Genomic DNA, 18,733 nt, shown 5'->3' on the forward strand with positions numbered 1-18,733 from the left:
TGATAACCAACAGCTTGTATTAATTTTTCCTGATAATCTCACAGTACTTTTAATGAGATCAGTGGCAAACATGCCATTCTGGGGCAAATTAATTTGTCCTTGCAAAACAGAGTGTCAGCAATTTTTATTTCCTTTGTCTGACGTGTAATGGGTTGTGTTTTCAATGGCAATTGATACAACCTAGTATTTTGGCTGCACTGCGGGGAGAACAAGATTTTGCCAAGAGCAATAAAATCAGCACAACCACAATTAAAGCAGATGATCGACATTTGGAAAATGATCTGCTGATGTTTCTTCCTTCATTTTCCATGTTGAAATAGGCTGTGAGTTAGAAAAGGGCCAAAGAGATGAACAAGGCAGCCAGCGGCTGCTCAGCCTCCATGTAGCCTGGTCATGAAGAAGCAAAATGAACATGAAATGTGACCCTCTCTCTTTTATTTGCTTTCACACACTGTGGTCAGGAACCAAGTACTGTATTTGCATTCACTGCTCAGGCACTGTGTGGTGACTTGCATTTATGCCACTTTGCATTGCTGAAGCTATGTGGGTGATAACTGGAATCCTAGTTAGAAGAAAACACAGCATTCGACTCTTCCATTCTCTCATTTCCAATGTATTGTTGCCTCTCTCATCCACCAAAGAATTGGAATAATGTGATTTTCTACCAGAGTTGGGAGAGTTTTGGCCACAATAGCAGTCATTATGACAGTTTCCATTTTCTTTGCTATATGTTTTGAACAAGGAGCCACAGTTCATCGAATCGCATTAAAAATTAACAGCTTTTTTTTTTTTTTGATCAAGCTAGCCAGAAAGGAACTTGCATGAGAAATTCACTAATGATAAAGTAGTTTTTCAAATGATAATATTTCTAGAATTTTAATTAGGACTCTTTTTGCTTGGAAGGGTCCCATCAAGGAAGAGAAAGGGATGCTAATATTTGTCCTTGATGACCAGCAGGGTCCTGGAGGATACTAAAGTTTTGCAAGGATGAGATCTTTCCACTGACAGGAGCATAAAGAGCAGGTGGATTTAACAGCTTTTATTTCATCTTTTATTTGGTTTCATTAAGAAACCAGTTAAGAACAAGGGGAGGCTGCTCTCAGAGTTTCTCTGTCCTTTTAGGGGTTGACCCTGCTGGCTTGGCTGGCTGCAGATTAGACCACACCTGCTACACATCAGCAAATAATGACCTTCAGATGCTGAGAACCTGAAACATTACATAAAAAAGGGCATATACAAACTCTTCTTTTGCAATGTATGATGGGCAATTAGAAGCAGTCAGTAGAGGATAGCTGTGCACGAGAGTGTGAGCCTCCTCCCTTGAGCCAAAGTCTCAGTTTTATAATTCCTAACTTGGAGGTACAAGAAGCGAGCCATACAGGCAAATGATTATCAGGTAGAGAGGAGTAGAATGCATTATAATTACACAAAAGCTGGGTGTTTCATAGATGTTTTCAATGTTGGCATGAACAGTCGAGCCAAATTGCATCTTGTAGCCCTTATGTGGGCGTGATTCTTTCCTGGGTGACACAGTCTGCATGCCCCATGGTGACATTCCTCTGTGCTTGATACAGTTGGCTAGCAATCCTGGCTTTGAAGAAGGTTTTCCAGTTCCAGACACAATGTTTAAGACCAATGTGTGGGCCAGTATTCCCCAGGAGCTTTGGTTAAAGTGAGTTTGAAGAAAATATGGGTCCTCTCAGATGCTCACAGACTACGTGGATGTGAAATTTAGTCTTTTAATTGGATGATAATAAAGACAGACTTTAAAAGTTTTCAGAATAACCGGACAGCTCTGTCTGTCTCAGTAACTGCAGGCTGGAGTTCAAATTCAGCAGGAAATAGTGCTTACATTCTTCCTAGCTCTGCCATTCTTTATAACATGGAAACCCTGATTTCCCCCTGCCTAACGCTCTCCTTCAGGCAGCATGATTTTTGCTTCACTGTAAACACACCAGGATCACCAATGATGACAGCATTTATGGCTTGGAATAAAAAGTGATTTGTGGCCCTATAAATAGGACAGCCAATAACTTTGTTTTTGACTTAAGGCTCCCATGTCACTTCATGATTTCATTCATCTTCACGTTCAAAAGAAGGATAAATAAACTGCTTTCCTGCTTAGTAGCTTGGCCACCTGAAAAACTGGTATCTGAAGTCAATTCCCAGTGGGAGAAATTGTACTTTGCTGCATGTATCTAACTCAGTTTCTGATGATCTGGTTCTGACTCAGGATGCTGGTGACGGCTGCACCACATATGCCACATCTTTCATACTAGACTAAGACCAGACATCTTTTCTGGTGCACGTGGAGTCACACTGTGACCTAAAGACAGTGCTTTGAAATAATGACAAAGCACAGAGGCAAGGAATAAAGTTTGACACTGTATACCAATGGCATCATCAAATTTGTCCTCAAAAGTCACTGCGCTATGCTAAGTGATTTTTGGAATCTCCCCAGTTTCCCCCAAGCAAATTACATATCTTCATAGACACATCGATATCAATGTTTTGAATATACTTTAATGAATATATAAACATGTACAAAGAAATATAACAAACAAGTATGACTGTCCTATATGAGATGTAGATATTTTCAATAAATGTATATTTATTGTGAATATATATTTATAATATAAATATCAATACAATGTTGTTGAATGGGAGAATAAATCCTTCTTTAAAGCAGCCTCAATGTCTTAAGTAGTCACTATGATTCATTCATTTCACGCAAGCATTCTCTTTCTATGTATGTAATTAATTTGGCAAATTGATTTTTATTGAGTCTCATGAAATAGAAAAATTCCTTTCTGACATTTTGACTATTCTAATATGGAACAATATTATAATTTTAGGGAATAAACATTTCCCACCCAGAAAATTGGCACTTTCTGAATTCCTGATTTCTTATTTAAAAACAAAAAAGATAAAAATTATGGCAAATAATACCAAAGTAATATTTAAATTATATGTGATGCTAAAAAATTTACATTGCTAAAAATTAATTCCAGATACAGGGCAAACTTAAATCAGAAAGATAAAACAATTTAAATTTTAGAAGAAAATATATGAGGGCAACTTTATGATTTTGGCCAAGGGAAATATTTCCTAATTAGGACACAAAAAGCACCATAAAAATGGGTAAAATAAGCCATTGAAATAATAATATTGGGGTCTGGGCATGGTGGCTCATGCCTATAATCTCAGCACTTTGAGATTCCAAGGCGGGTGGATCACCTGAAGTCAGGAGTTCAAGACTAGCCTGGCCAACATCGAGAAACCCCGTCTCTTCTAAAAATACAAAAATTAGTTAGACATGGTGGTGCATTCCTGTAATCCCAGCTACTCGAGAGGCTGAGGCAGGAGAATTGCTTGAACTTGGGAGGCAGATGTTGTAGTGAGCAGAGATCACGCGACTGCACTCCAGCCTGGAACAGAGTGAGAATCTTTTCTCAAAAAAGAATAATATTTGGTACAGATATTAATTTCCCCCACATGTGTGAAAAAGAAGGTTATAAGAATCAGAAAGCAGGAATTTAGACAATATATAGGGGCAGCAGATTTCCCTCATTCTGTAAAACAGGCCTCAGAGAGGAGTGTCAATTTGCAAATAGGTCAGAAACGCTTTAAGGGAGGGAAGTTTCTGGGCAGCAGCAGCTTTACCACCATCCACTGTCACATGGGGAGGGATTGCAACATGCTGAGGCTGAGTGAGGTCTGGTGCCATGCTCAAAGTTGAATGGCTGTCCAGTGGTAATGCATGGGCTAGCTGTGTCAGTCCTAAAGGGTGTCCTGCTACATACCCTCAAGATACAGGCTATGGAGCTACACTCAGCCACTGCCCAGTGCCCCTCAAGCTCAGCATGAGTTTGCATCTGCTCCTTCTCTGGGAAGTCATTTATTTACATAAATGACTAATGATCCTGGACAAGGGCTCTTGTTGGGCCACATGTCCTGTTTCTTAACATTCAGAGCCTGGATCAACTGATAGAAAAATGGAAACATAATGTAAATTCTAAATAAAGCTGATATGCAAAGAAACTGCCCTGTTAACTTTCCTTACTTGTAAATCATATTTTCAGTGGAAAACTGTTCAGTTTAAAGATAAACATGACACAACTAGAGAATGAAGAGGACAGCCCCTCCTTTTAAGCTACAAGATACTACAAGACATCAATTCACTATTGAGCGATTAGAGAAGGTGTTTGGGGAGCTGACCTTGACCTAATATCCTCAAATCTCCTATCCCTCCATAAGGCCTGGTATACTTCAGGATGCTGGAAGTCAACATCTGTCTGGTTTATGAAGAATGAGATAATCACACTCATTTTGGGGCTTCAGGCTATGACCACCTGAGCGTGTTAATGTCAATTAAAAACCCCAACACCCATCTACTGAGGTCAGTACTATTAAAAGAGTCAGGTGTAGCCAGGTGCAGTGGCTCATGCCTGTAATCCCAATGCTTTGGGAGGCTGAGGCTAGTGGATCTCTTGAGCTTAAGAGTTTAAGGCCAGCTTGGGCAACATGACAAAACCCTACCTCTACTAAAAATACAAAAAATTAGCCAGTTGTGGTGGTGGGAGCCTGTAGTCTCAGCTACCCAGGAGACTGAGGTAGGAGAATCACCTGAGCCCAGGAGGATGAGGTTGCTGTGAGCCATGATTGTACTATTCCACTTCAGCCTTCGTGATGGGAGTGAGGCCCTGTCTCAAAAAAAAAAAAAAGTCAGGAGTCAGGTGGTCAGGTGTAAATACCTGTATATCAGACTGCATTTTAGAAATTTGCTTTTAAAATTTACCCTTGTGACTGAGACTCAAAAAGAAACTTCCAGGATGAATGTTCAGGCTTCCAGGTTGAATCTATTACCCATGTGATATAGGGTATGGACAAAAATCTGTAGCATGCGTTTTGAATAGATACCTTCATGTGTGTAAGCTCTCACATATTTGTGCATGTGTGCTTACATCTTGAAAATCTCATGGATGTGAGCAGAATTCTGTTAATGCCACAATTTCTCTGCATACCCCAAGCCTCAGATCAGAAGCTGTGTCTCTAATATGTGTGAATAGAAGCTGTGTCTCTAATATGTCTCCTCTAGTCCCTAGATTAAATTGCTCTCAACTCTTGCTACAGGAACAATTTAACTGGAGCAATGTAATCTTGGGAGTAAAGGAGACAGCAGCAATGTCATCCCTAGGAATCTTGTTAAGAATGCGGAATCCTAGACCCCACCCCAGTCTTACTGAATTAGAATCTGCATTTTGCTGAGATCCTGGGGGAGTTGAAGAAGCTGAGAAATGCTGCTCTGGCCCACAAATGTGGATGATCCTCTGTTCTTGTATTCTCTTTACAGTATGTTTCTTTTTTAAAAAAAGATTATTTATTTATTTTTAGTATGATTATTCACTTTTTCTTTTTTCTTTTTTTTTGAGAGTGAGTGCCCCTCTGTCGCTGGGCTGGTGTGCAGTGGTGCGATCTTGGCTCACTGCAACCTTTGCCTCCCGGGCTCAAGAGAGCCTCCTGAGTACTACAGGCATGCACCACCATGCCCAGCTAAGTTTTTTTGTAATTTTAGTAGAGATGAGGTTTCACCATGTTGGCCAGTATGGTCTCGATCTTTTGACCTCATGATCCTCCTACCTCAGCCTCCCAAGTGACAGAATTATAGGCGTGAGCCTGGCCTAGAGTATATTTCTAAGGTACTTTAGATCCTTGTTTGGGAGATTTTGTAGTTAAACATGGTAAGGGGCTGAGTATTTAAAAATCTGTTTGGATTTCTAATGTTTGTTTGGCATCATATCTTTAGTTAGGGGTTCCTTGGCTAGTTGCATTCCTTTATGCTTCATTTATCAACACGTTTCTGGAGAGAAGGAGAATTGCAGACAAAATGCATTTTGGTAGCCAGAGGAACACGGGAGGCTGGCAGGATCTGGCCACACGTGGGCTGAGATCCAGGCTGCCATCCTGCCTAGCCGTGCTCAGTCCTGACAGGGCATTGTCACAGAATATTTGGGACTGAGCTACAACACTGCCTTCAATGCCAGTGGCTTCCTACACTTGCAGCCACTTTTTGCTTGACCAAACAAACAACCTTTCCCCTCCAAAAGTCTAGATAAAATATATTTAAAATCATGTCATGACACTTTAACTTTTTACATAAATGACTAATGCATTGAAAGGTCAGGTTGTTTTTAGCATCTATTTTCCTTCTTGGATGTATCCTATTTCCAGCTTGATTCTCTTGTGTTTTCTTAAATCTGCTTTTTGTCAGCTCGGTGTGAAATCAACACAAGTGTCATTCTGAAACCCTTTCTCCTCCCTCCCTTTCCCCTCCAGAAGCCCCCCAACCTGCCCCATCTCCAGCTGTGCACATACCCTCCATCCCAGACCCCTGCCCCATGCTGACAGATGCCTATGCCCAACACTCTTCACTGGGCCTCAAGCCTCGTGTTCTGGAAGGAACAACCTGGAAACCTCAACATTACTGTGCACCAACAAAAAGTGAATCTATTACAACTCACATCCATGCTTTGCTGCTTTCATGGCTTGCCTGTGGAAATAAGGATTTGTAGAGTGCACTAAGAAAGAGCCTGACAGAGATCCCAGCGACATTTCAGATCAGAGGGGGAAATCTGTCCCAACCTCATCCCTCTGGAGGCAGGTAGGGGTGGGAAGGGGAAGGGTCTTCCAGGACTCCAGGGTGAGCCAGAGCCCTCTGTCTCCTGTGGATCAGCATCCGCATTTATGATGTGGGCAGTGTGTTCTCAAGCTATGTGGAAAGCAACTTTTTGTGAGCAGAATAATATTTTTATTGCATGGGATGAGGAACTATTTTTGCAAAGGAATCATGCAGTGAATCATTTGTACAATGAGGAACCGTCCTGTGCTGCAAATGTATTTAACTTAATAAAAGCCTATATTTGGATCTCAGGGTTTTGTAAAACAATGCACACGCCACACACAGGAATAAATACATTTCTGGACACACAGATACATTAGATAGGGTAATGCCAGCAGCTATACAGATGAACCCCAGTACACCACTGCCTTAGTGCTCATGTAAGAGTCCTGGTTGACTCTCTCCTTTCCCTTATGATTCGTAGACCCTGGTTCCTTCCATCTCATGCTCTCCACCATTCCCCGAGACTCCAGAGGTCCCAGTGGCCTTGGCATTCAGCCAGCAGACAGGGAAAGAGTGGCCTAGGTGAACTCATAACACTTCCCCTCTCCTTCCACTGGTGAGGACTGGACCTAGAGCCATGTCAGGCTATAGCGGGGCTGGGCCATGCAGTTTTTGGCCACAATTCCACAGCATGAAGAGGAAGTTGACAGCTGTCATTTCTACCTTATGCATGGGTTTAAAAGGCAAATCTCTTCTAAGATGTCTGAACTCTATGGAAGTTTGAGTGAATGGTGGTATCTTTAGTTTTTGGAGAGTGAATTTGAGGCCCTAAGGAAATTTATTTGCATTCTGGCAGATGTGAGAGGAGAAAGAAGGATACCAGGGACCCCTTGTGCTTTGTGAAGACTGTTTTTTTTTTTAATCACTATGCTATTAATTTTAATTTTTTAAAAAAGCAAGCCAGTAAGCAAGAAGTTAATTGTGCAGAGGCGGATTTGTGGCCTGCTGTCTACAGAGGGGGCTGTGGGGCCATGGGGCCATATCTGTCATGGGGCTGCATGTGTACTCATCCTGGGTCTGGTTCTGGTTTCTCTGGCATCTCTGGGTTCCAGAGGAGCCTTTGTAGAACTGACCCAGGGCTTAAGCCAGCTTTGCACTGTTTACACTTCCCTGGATTTCATAACTTTACTGGAACCTGAAAATAGTTTTGTTTTTTTCCTAAAACACAGATGTACCAAGTTCTTATGAAACTAAAAGGAATCCAGAAACCAAAACCCATCCCCAATCTCATTTGTTGTAAGTGCAAACCTCACATTCAAGGGCTGTGAGGTACTTGGCCTTTGGCCTGGAGACATGGGGCCAGAAGGAGGAACCCAGTGGGAGAGTCCCACAGACCTGGATCTTCACCCTTCTCTGCCACCTGATAGCATTTGAGCTTGGGTGAAAATTATAGCTTCTAAGGGTTCAGTTGCCTCATCTGTTAAAGGGGGCAAAATCACCCTCTTTGCAGAGTTGCTGTGTGGGCTGGATATACAGAGAAGGGGGACCTATCCTGTGTGTTCAGTAAGTGGTGGGTGGGAAGTGATTTCCATGGAATGTGTGCCTTCCCTCTACACCTCCTTTGGAAAGATTCCTCCCCAGTCTGCTCCTCACTGCTTTGAGCACTTTGCACGTTATTTCTCTGTTCCAAATCCCAGATCTGGATCTATAACTCGGCTGACCTGCTCTGTTAAGGACCCAGTGAAGAGTGTTCGGGCACAGGCATCCGTCAGCATGGGGCAGGGATCAGGAATGGAGGATGTGTGCACAGCTGGAGATGGGGCAGGTTAGGGGGCTTCTGGAGGGGAGAAGGGAAGGGGGGAGACAGGGTCGCAGAGTGGCACTTGCATTGATTTCACACTGAGCCGACAAAAAGCAGATTTAAGAAAACCCCTTCTTGTTCTCTTCCCTATGGAACAGCTTCCCTCCAGGCTGTTGTAGGCTCTGAAAGTACACACGCCAGGCACTGATCTCCTCTTTCACCACAGGGTGTCTGTCTCCTCCTGCCTCCCGGTGCCTGTTTCATCCGATTACTCGGGTGCCTGGGTGGCAACCTCAGGGTCATCTTTGCTTTTCTTTTCCTGTCTCTGATGACCTCCTTTCTGCTCCCTTGCCAGCCCCTTACTCTTGCCTCCAGCATCCTCAATAGTGCCAGTTCATTTTCCATATTCAGGCTGGATGCATTTTCTTACCACTTTTCTTCCCTTGGCAGCCTGCAGAGACGGCCTGTTTCTCACCAGGGGAGATACTTGTTACAGGACATTAGCTCTAAATGTCAAGAGTCAGAAATAAATTTCTAGCCCCGTGGTCAGGGTCCTGTGTTCTAATCCCACCTTGTTGTTCCTTCTTTAGCTCCCTCTTCTCCCCAGCTGAAATCATTCTTGTTCAGTCCAACTGAGCTAAACATTAGCCAACGGAAACCACTTACACTCACTGCAGAATCCTGCTCTAGGGTCCCCATTCTGCTTTCTGGACTTTTCTCCTTGACTTTTGGACTATTCTTGCCTAGAATGCATTGTTGACTCCCTACTCTTTAATTTTGTCTAAGCCTTTTCTCTCATCTTATTTACAAAATCCTTCATCTACTGGGTGTTGTCAGTGTGAGTCAGAGTAGAGATCTGGAGAGCAGTAAGTGTGCACAGAAAGGTCAAATGTATTAGGGTTGAAAAATAAATGTTAGGATTTTTTAAACATTCAAAAACCTAGCTTCCTTAAGTTTTAGAGTTCAAATTATAAATTTTATTATTCTACTTCCTAATTTAATTTTATAACTTGTTAATTATACTCCATAAATTTTTTAAACTGCATGTATGCAGCTAATATATTTGATTGTCTTAAGTTCTTCCAAAGCCTGAAACAAACAAGACCTCTCCAAGAACTGAAAACATTCTTCGAAATCTGGTAAATGAAACATAGAATGTGTGTTCAACCTATGTAAAACCTTACACAAATCATTTTATACCTTTTGACCAATATCCAGATTCTAAAGTTGAATACCCAATTATACATTTTACATTGGAGTCACCAGGCTAATCCACTGGATTTTCCAACATTTAAAAAATATTATAAACCTTTTAAAGGTGAAATACATGCCAGGCCTATCAGGGTTAATGTGGCTCTGTATGGGTTTGACGGACTCCCTCATTTCTTGGATTAATTCTAACTTCCTGTGTTGAAACACTGGCCCACCTAAACAGCAAACAAGTTGAGATTTCCATTGTAAGGACCCACCAGAGGGCTTTGGGGCTAAGGCCCAGGATTTAAGTTAGCACAGCTATGTTTATTGATTGTAACTTGAATGTCTCTACTTACCAAGGGATTGGTCCCTCATACCACGGTCCTTAGATCAAAGGTGTCCCTCACCCAGCTCTGGGTCCCTTCAAATCTGCACTCCCTGGGTTTCATTTCTGATTCTCTTCTTCACACCCTCTCATCTAGGCTTTAATAACCCTTCATGGGCCTCCCATCACACCCTCTCCTTCTCATAGAAATGGCTAGAGCCTCCTTTACCATCACAGATAATTTCAGCGGAAGGACTTCTGTGTCCTTCCCAGATTTTTCTTGTCAAATAAGCCCCAAATATTGAGAGATGTTAAGACGTCATGGACAGAATTCTGCCTCTCCTGCAGGCACTGCCTCTGTGTTCATGCACTGTACTGCTGGGGACAGAGGTCTTGGCAGAAAGGAGTGCCCCTCTGTCCAGGATCTACTGCACATGGCAGCATTGCCTGTCAGATCCCACAGGACTTTGAAATTGCAGCGGATCCTCTGTGATCCACCCCTCTTCCTCCCCACCCCCACAGCAGCCCACATGTTTTAGGTGAGCAGTAACTAACTGTGGTCCTGTTAAATGCATTTGCCTGTGAGAGAGGTCCAGATAACTGAGGAGTGATTAGCTCAGGACCATACAGAATCGATTCCCTCACCATAAGCTGTGTCACATTTGACGTAATTTCTCCTTCTAGTTTAGCTGCTGACATAGACTAATAGGTTTGCTCTTATCCTCATATTCTCAAAGTGGCTTTTAGCTATAGAAACACTAATTTGTATTCCCCAAGTGAGAGAGACTTTGAGTTCTTAAACCGTCATCATAATGTCAATTCCTGGGGTTATCAGTGATCATGGAAAAAATTTCACTTCTTCATTCAGTGCAACTCAGTGAGGTTGTAAAAATTACATAAAATGCTGTAATTTGGTGCATTGAGTAGTTCACTGCAAAAAGGGGTTGGCATTAGATTTTGTACTGGTTAGGCATTTTTGGCAGCAAGCTAAGAGAAAATTCAGAAAACTTGAGATCATATGAGGGCGAGAGAGAATCTATAGGAAGATACAGGAGTTACTCCTAGAATCAAAGAGAAGCTTAACAAGTGAATCCTGGGAAGGCAGAGAGACAGTCAGCCCGTACCAGTTCCGATCCCAGGAGTACAGGGAGACCAGCAGAAACAGAGTGGGGGGGACACAGCCCTGTGGACAGTGACGGTAGTCGGCTTGTCGTTTCTGGGTTTGCAGTCCCCCTCCAAGACACCCATGCTGTCAACACAAACTGAACCAGCCCTAGAGAAACTGCTGGTGGAGAGGGAAATGTTTTCACAAAAGGACTTCTGCTTCTGGCCTACATGACGTGCTAAGTCACAGAAGTGAGAGGAGGAAGAAATGAGAATAAACTGCTATCCTGAAGGACAGAAAGGGGCCTGTATGTGGAAATGAGTTTTCTTTACCCATCAAAGAAAGAGACCCAGTCCCTGCCTAGAGGGCAGCTTCCCTGCAGATACCAGTGATAGGTTGGCCTACCTGTAATTTGTGCCTCTTTCAGCAACCAAGCTCACTATTCCCTTGTTTTCAAACAAGGAATTGGGATTTGATTATTTCAAACTCATCATGGATTGAAACTTTGTCCTAAGTTAGTGACTACTACATTTCCAAGTACTTTTGAGGAGACATATTTTCACATATTTTTTGCATAGCTCTGGGTTTCAACTTACACACCCAGAAATGTCATATTTGGAGGCCCCTTTGCTGAATACATTTGATCTCGAGTATGCCAGGTCTGGGGATGGATCTGGCTGGAAAATGTTCAGACACTGAAGTTTTTAAGATCCTGAAGATGCTCCTCTGTCAGGCACCAGGATCAGCCAGCTCTCAGTCTCTGACTCTACAGAACTTCCAACAAATGAAATGAGGTTTGTGTTTTTGGCCAACCATGGAGCCTTCTCAGTGTCTGGTATTCTTCTTTAAAGGCTAAGGATGTGACCTGATTGTTCTCTCCTTCCTTTTTCTAGCTACATTTTTTTTTTTTTCTAGCTGGTTCTCACACAGGCTTTCCATGGCCTCTTTCTGACTGTGGGGACTGGCTGTTTCCCAGACACAGCACCTTGGCCTGGGAGGAGCCATGAGAACTGATGAGTCTCTTTTGAAGGAGGCACTGGGCTTCTGCAATGGGAGAATCTTGGCGTGTGGGGAGCATGGGAACTTTTCCTTTTGTTGGCTCAGGAATGAAGTTGTTGTGTAAATGGACCATGAGACCCAAGGGAAGGGACAGTCCTTTTGGCTGCTGGGTCCTCTCCACTGATACATCCAAGCAACAGGGTGGAAAATGTACCATGAGAAGACTCTGCTTGTTGCCTGGGACTCAGTAGCCTCTATGACTGATGTTGGCACTTGCCTAAGCCTGGTTTTCAGATCATTTGGCCTTCCACAACAAGGACATTATTTGTCAGTGTTAACTATCTCCTTGAGTAGTTTTGTAATCTACATTTCTCCCTTGTGACCAGTAGTAGAATCCAGTTACCTTTCCAAGATAAAATTATTTCTAACAAATACAAGAGACATCTCTTTGTAGAATGGGAACCCTGTTCAACAGCCCTACAAGGACCTGTCCTGAGAGCGCTGGGGGGACGAAGGCTTGGAGGAAGTGAGGGAAGACACCCAGTGGGTGGGGGAAATCAAATCGTTGCCAGAATAAATATCAGATGAAGCTCCTGGCTTCTTGAGGGGTAGAATATCCTCTGAGCTCTCTGCAAGACCCCAGACACAACCATTTATCTACTTAATGCATTCAAGCAAATCATATAAAATGCCCAGACAGATTTTTCTCTGAATTTAAAACTGGATTTAGAGAATGGGTTAGGAAATATTGTCTTTGTCATGTGAGTCACTTTTGAGAGAATCATGTCCTCACTGTAAGGTAATGCGGCAGATCCTGACCATGCATATTTAGTGTGTCCTTATGCTCCCTTGGGGAAACCATCCCATCAGGCTACATCTAGCCTGGAGCTCTCACGCATCTCCCTGCTCTGCCATGCACCCTCCTTCTTGCCTGTTCTTTCTGCTCCCCATGGTCAGCTCCTCTAGCCAACATACTTTCTATCTCTCTTTATTTTGCAAAATCCTTTCTCCTATCACCCCAACGTAAACTTAGAATTCATCAGGCAATCACACGTTGGCATAAAGCTCTTGAATTGACCTGCTTTAGATTAAAGCACAATATGGATTTTATAGTTTGCCTCAGGTGACCATTTAAATATCTTGAATAATGAAATGAAAAACTGGACAGACTAAAGTAAGAGTCCTGTCTGCCTGTGACAGTAAAGTCCGCGGCGCACTGGGGAGCACACGCTCACACACATCCCCAGGGGAGCCAGTCTTCTGCCCCCACAGCACGAGAAATTCCCTGAAGGCCCTGGAAGATGGTGCTGGAGACTCTGGTGTCACCTTCGGCCCTCTGGCCCTTTCCTCGAGTCCCAGGCAGATGTGCTGGATGGACATTCTGCTTACCTGGCCAGCACCAAGTTCATCCAGCCTCCTGGGGCCCAGCCTTTCTCCAGTGCCAATGGTGGGAAGCAACAATTATGAAGCAATAATTCCAAGAAGATAAATTCAGTCATTTTCTTCCCTGACCATTACGTGGTCACATCCCATAGGAAACCAGACAGCTGTGCTTGAAGCTGATCCACACAACTCCCCCACCTCCTGCAACCCCCACCCCTATCTGTGAATGTGTGCAGGTGGGCAAGTTGCATGCTGTTCCTTCCACAGCCTCCCTTGAGATCTACCCATGGGCAGGCTCTGGGCCAGTCACTGGAAATAAAACCCCATCCCAGCACCCGGTAGTGAGTGGCTGATGTCCACAGTCCCCAGGATGAAAGGTACAGGCCTAGGGCCGGGAACAGTAGCTCCCACCCATAATCCCGATGCTTTGGGAGCTGAAGTGGGAGACTCACTTGAGCCCAGCAGTTCAAGTCTGCAGTGAGCTATGATCATGCCACTTGCAATCCAGCCTTGGTGAAAGAACAAGACCGTATTTTTTTTTCTTTTTCTTTTTTTAACTCACTCACTATACCTCACTCGACCCTGCAAGGCAGGTGACGAGGCACATAGAGGTAGAGGGACGTGTCCCGGGTCACACAGCTGGGGCATGCGAGGGCTGTAAGGTATAATGTGGAACCTGGCGCCACCATCTCCGCCCTCTGCTGTGTCCCCCAACTCACTGCTGTTGAAGGCCCCGCTGCCTTTCACCTGCTCTCCTTCCCCTGTCACACCTATCTCCCCTCCCATCTCCTCCCTGCCGGCTGGTGTTGCCCTTCCCCGACCGTCCTCTCCAAGCCCACTTTGGCCTTCCAGCCTTAGAAAAGCCTTGTTCAGGCTTTCCCAAACATGTCAGTTTCTGCTATCTTTGAATACTTCCCAGGAAATTTTCTTTTTTCTTATTTTTGGAGACAGAGTTATTTTGTCACCCAAGCTGGAGTGTGGTGGTGCAGTCATAGCTCACTGCAGCCTCCAGCACATGGGCTCAAGCCATCCTCCCACCTCTGCTCTGGAGTAGCTGGGACTGCCTCTCAGCTGCAGTCAGGGTTCCCACCACCCTTTCTGCTGATTCTGAAATCAGTCCTAGTCCAGAAATTATCAGGGAATTTGGTGGGTTTTCTCTCTTTTCTTTTTTGAGACAGAGTCTCACTCTGTCACCCAGGCTGGAGTGCAGAGGTGTGATCTTGGCTCACTGCAACTTCTGCCTCTTGGTTTTAAGCAATTCTCCTGCCTCAGCCTCCTGAGTAGCTGGGATTATAGGCGAACACCACCATGCCCAGCTAATTTTTGTATTTTTGGTAGAGATGGGGTTTCACCATGTGGGTCAGGCTGGTCTCAAACTCCTGACCTCATGATCTACCTGCCTCAGCCTCCCAAAGTGCTGGGATTACAGGCATGGGCCACCATGTCCTGCTGAGTTTTCTCTTTTAATATCAGTCTGTTTATTTGACTTGTAGTTTCTGGCCTTAACGCATCCTACTAATGTGTTGTTTAGTTGAGTACAATAATAAATAGAACTTTTGTTTACTTTTGCACCAAAAAGTAAATGTTGAGTGCTATTAAAAACTTTTCTAACATAATAAGGTCTCCAGTGATGAATGTTCCTTCAGCAAATCATAAAACTGGGTCTGGAATTGCCAACCCAAGTAAAATTACTGATTAATTATAGTTGTTATTTTTCCTTTATCTTTCCCATGTGCTTTGTTTGACACTTACTGAGGATACAGGTGCTGAAGACCAGCTGGGTAAGACAGGCTCTGTCATGCATTAACTCAGCCACCCATTCATTTATTCACTCATCTGTTGAGCATCTGTTATGTGTCAGGCTGTATGCCAAACATTCTGTTCACAAACCAATGTCTCAATAACTACAGTGCAGGCTAAGACATGCAATGGAAGACTTAGAGAATAGATACCAAGTTGAATATTAATCCAAGTAAATTGCTGGAAAATATATTAGTTATCTAAAATAGGCTTAAAGCGTAAACATTTATTATCACATGTCCAGAATCTGGACATGGCTTAGCTTGATGTTTATGGCTCAAGACCTCTTGAGGTTTCAATAAAGGTGTTGGTCAGGGCTGCAGTCTCATCTGAAGGCTCAACTGGTTGGGGAGTGGTGTCTGTATCTATATGACTATTGGCAGGTCTTGGTCTTCAGTATACTGGAGCTCTTCAAAGGGTTGTCTTATGCCACAGAAGCTAGCTTTTCCCAAGGTGAACAATGTAAAAGAATGTGAGAGCTCTCAAGACAGATGCTATAGTCTTTTTTATAACTTAATCTTGGAAGTGATATTTCATCACTTCTGCCATATCCTTTGTTAGAATCAAGTCAATAAATCCAGCTCAGACTCAAGTGAAAAGATTCCACAGGAGTGTGAGTACCAGGAGGTAGGTAAATGGGGAGCCATCTGAGAGGTTGCCTACCACAGAGGGCCTATCAGTTAGGAATTGGGTTCAGCTGCTGTCAACAGGCTTGACCTAAGTTGCTTAAACACACAGGAGTTTTTTTTTTTTTTTCTAACGAGAAATCTGGAGGCAGACAGTTGCTGGCCTTGGCTCAAAGTCTGAGAGCACTGTGGTTCTTGTAGCCTTTCACTTATGGCCCTAAGCTGCTGAAACTCTTGACATCATGTCTGCATTCCAAGCAGCAGGACAACAAGAAAAGGAGGGGAGAAGAGAAAGAGGGCACCAGCCCACTGACTATCCTGTTCATCCCAGGAAGTACCATTCAGCAGGCTCAACTCTCATTTCCACAGCCACCTCTAGCTGCTCAGGAGTCTGAAAAAAGAAATCACGGGCACCATTATCCCCAAGTTCCCCACTGCCTCCAGCCCCTGCTCACTGTCAAGTAAACAAGCCAACATTAGAGTCTCAGGGCTATGAATGGGAACACAGAAATCACAGTGAAACCTCCCAAGTACAGGTCAGGAAGCTGAGTTTAAATATTTGAAAGCATTTTGAGGAAGTTCCCAGTGTGAAATGAGCTTAAGGACTGGGTCATTCATATGTCCATTCAACATCTACCTTCCGTATATCTGGAGTGCGCATGGCTTTGCCTGGAGTCACTGCAGTGAACAAGAGAGATGAGAATCCAGACAACTCTGAGAGGCCCAGCCCCACCTGCTTTGCTGGCAGCGGCTTAGGATGCAGTCACTTTCCATTAAAGTAAGAGTCATGGAGTCTCATCTGCTTTGCTTCTGGATTCCCTACAGTGACGAGTGGTTAGAAGTCCAGGTCCCAGAGAAAGACTGGGTGTGGGTCCCTAATTTGTCACTCTGTGTCCTTTTGTGTGACATTTCTTGGCATCAGTTTCCTAATTTATCACATGGTTGCCTGTCAGAGGATTACCTAGGAAGATACATATTGCTAGGAATAGTGCCAAGGTCATAGTAATAGCCCAACACTTATTAACACGTAGATGACAGCTATGGAGTTGATGGTGATTATGACAATGATGTTAATGATGACAACAGTGATGATGATGGTTCAGTTTCTATTCTAAGGTTTGGTTAGGGTTTCCTAACTTTGGGAGATACGCCTATCTGTACATATCACTGCATAGTCTCTTTCTCTTACTGTAGAGAAAACACCTTCACATTGTAGATGGACAACTTGGCCTTCCTATCTCTCAGGGTGAAAGAAACTCTGGAATTCCTTTTGACTGGTCCAGATGCCCAGAAAATTCTACAGACAAGCAGCACCCAACTTATGAGGCTACATGTGCTTCAAAATATTCTTTTAAAATCAAAACTGTCATTGCATTTATTTCTAGAAGTAAGACGATATAAATTGTGCACAGGACTGGTTGCCATACTTTACTCTTAACACAGCTGAACTTTAAACAGCATTAACAGTACTAACCCCTGGGAACCAGGAGGAGATAAAAGAATAAGAAACAGGGAAAGCGAAATGATTGGAAGAAGACGGATGTGCTGAGGCCACATTTTGAAATTGAGAAGTCTATAATCACTTGCACCTCTGCCCCTGTGGGTAGTGTCTACATCCTCAGTGCCTCTGCCATTCTTTCTCTGAAGCCACGCCCACCTTCACCTTACCGCGGGTGCGGGGCAGTGAAGAAGCAGCAAGCTGACTAGGCTGAGCCATACCTGGAGAGAGTGACTGCTAAGTTCTTGTGTCCCTGAAGGGGTTTGCTCCTTCATAAGGAAATTCTTGTGACCTCAAACTGGGTTCTAATTGCCAACATTCAAGGGAGCTTGCAAAAAGAGTCATTACTCAATAAACAATACCAAATACTTCAATATGTGCTCTGGAGACACAGTAGTAAACAAATAAGCAAAGCCCCTGCCCTGTCACTGCATCTCTGCAGAAAAGATGTTTTGCTTCAGAGAAATGAAATCACTCACCAGGAGCCTGGCCCGAGTTGACGAGTCCACAAGTCCACTCTGGGGTCAACACCATGGGCTGCCCAGTGGGCTGTGTCTGCTGTTCTCCTGGTCTTAGTCCGCAGGCTTTTTGAAACCTCCAGTGCACTCACCGTGTAGAAAGTAGGGGTAAAGGCTGCTGGGCAGCCTTTGTCTTGCCTGTGAGTTAGGATGACGCTTTTCTGGAAATTAAGATGAGCAATCCTGCTATACTGCCATACAGTCACTGGCATAGTTTACTTTTTTATTCTGTGTCTGGATTTTTCCCCTGGGGCTGCTGCAGCAGTGAGCCTGCCTCCTTGGTTCAAAGCCAGTATGTGTTTCTGCAAGAAAGAATTCTGGATCAGCAGGGCCCCTTACTTAGCAGGCTGCAGGCTGGCTCGTGGGAGGGAGCAGGCAGCCAAACAGTATTTGGCCTGTCCTTCCTCTCCATGACAGCCTTAGTTCTGCTTCCTGCTCAGTAGGCAAGCGGCAGGCCAGGACTTTGGAGAGAACCTGATAACTTGTCTTTGTGTGATTAAGGCTGGGTAGCAGAGCCCACTGAGAATCACTTAAGCTTCTCTATAAAAATAGACCTGGGCTCTGGGTACCAGGGAGTTTTAACGATGTGGGTAAATGCTTATGTTGTCATGTTAAGTGAAATAAAGTAGAGTACAAAGTAATGTATACAGTATAACTACAACTATGTAAACAGAGAGAGAGAGAGAAGAAGGAAAGAGAGGAAAATATTAATAGTGTGTGGCTTTGGAAGGTGGAATTAATATGCTCTACTCTTCTACATTTTCTAGGTTATCCCCAGGCAGCATTTCTAACTTTTATAATCATACAAAAATAAACCTTATATCAAAATATACATTGTTTGGTATCTTAACACTTTTCCTCA

General features: G+C 43.7%; 1 long non-coding RNA gene across 2 annotated transcripts in view; it reads right to left on the reverse strand.

The window, feature by feature from the left end:
- LOC144579241 (uncharacterized) overlaps positions 1 to 18,107 on the reverse strand; it is a 77,917-nt gene extending 59,810 nt beyond the window's left edge. The window contains exons 1-3 of one of the 2 annotated variants that reach the window (XR_013526394.1): positions 17,833 to 18,107; positions 4,627 to 4,703; positions 2,575 to 3,428 (exon numbers count right to left, since the gene is read on the reverse strand). This is a non-coding gene — a long non-coding RNA (uncharacterized LOC144579241). Of the gene's footprint in view, positions 1 to 2,574; positions 3,429 to 4,626; positions 4,704 to 17,832 lie in introns of those variants that run through there. The other variant, XR_013526395.1, reaches the window with a different exon arrangement.
- Positions 18,108 to 18,733: the final 626 nt, after the last annotated feature.

This window comes from Callithrix jacchus, chromosome 14, assembly GCF_049354715.1.
Source record: "Callithrix jacchus isolate 240 chromosome 14, calJac240_pri, whole genome shotgun sequence".
Taxonomy (NCBI): Eukaryota; Metazoa; Chordata; class Mammalia; order Primates; family Cebidae; genus Callithrix; species Callithrix jacchus.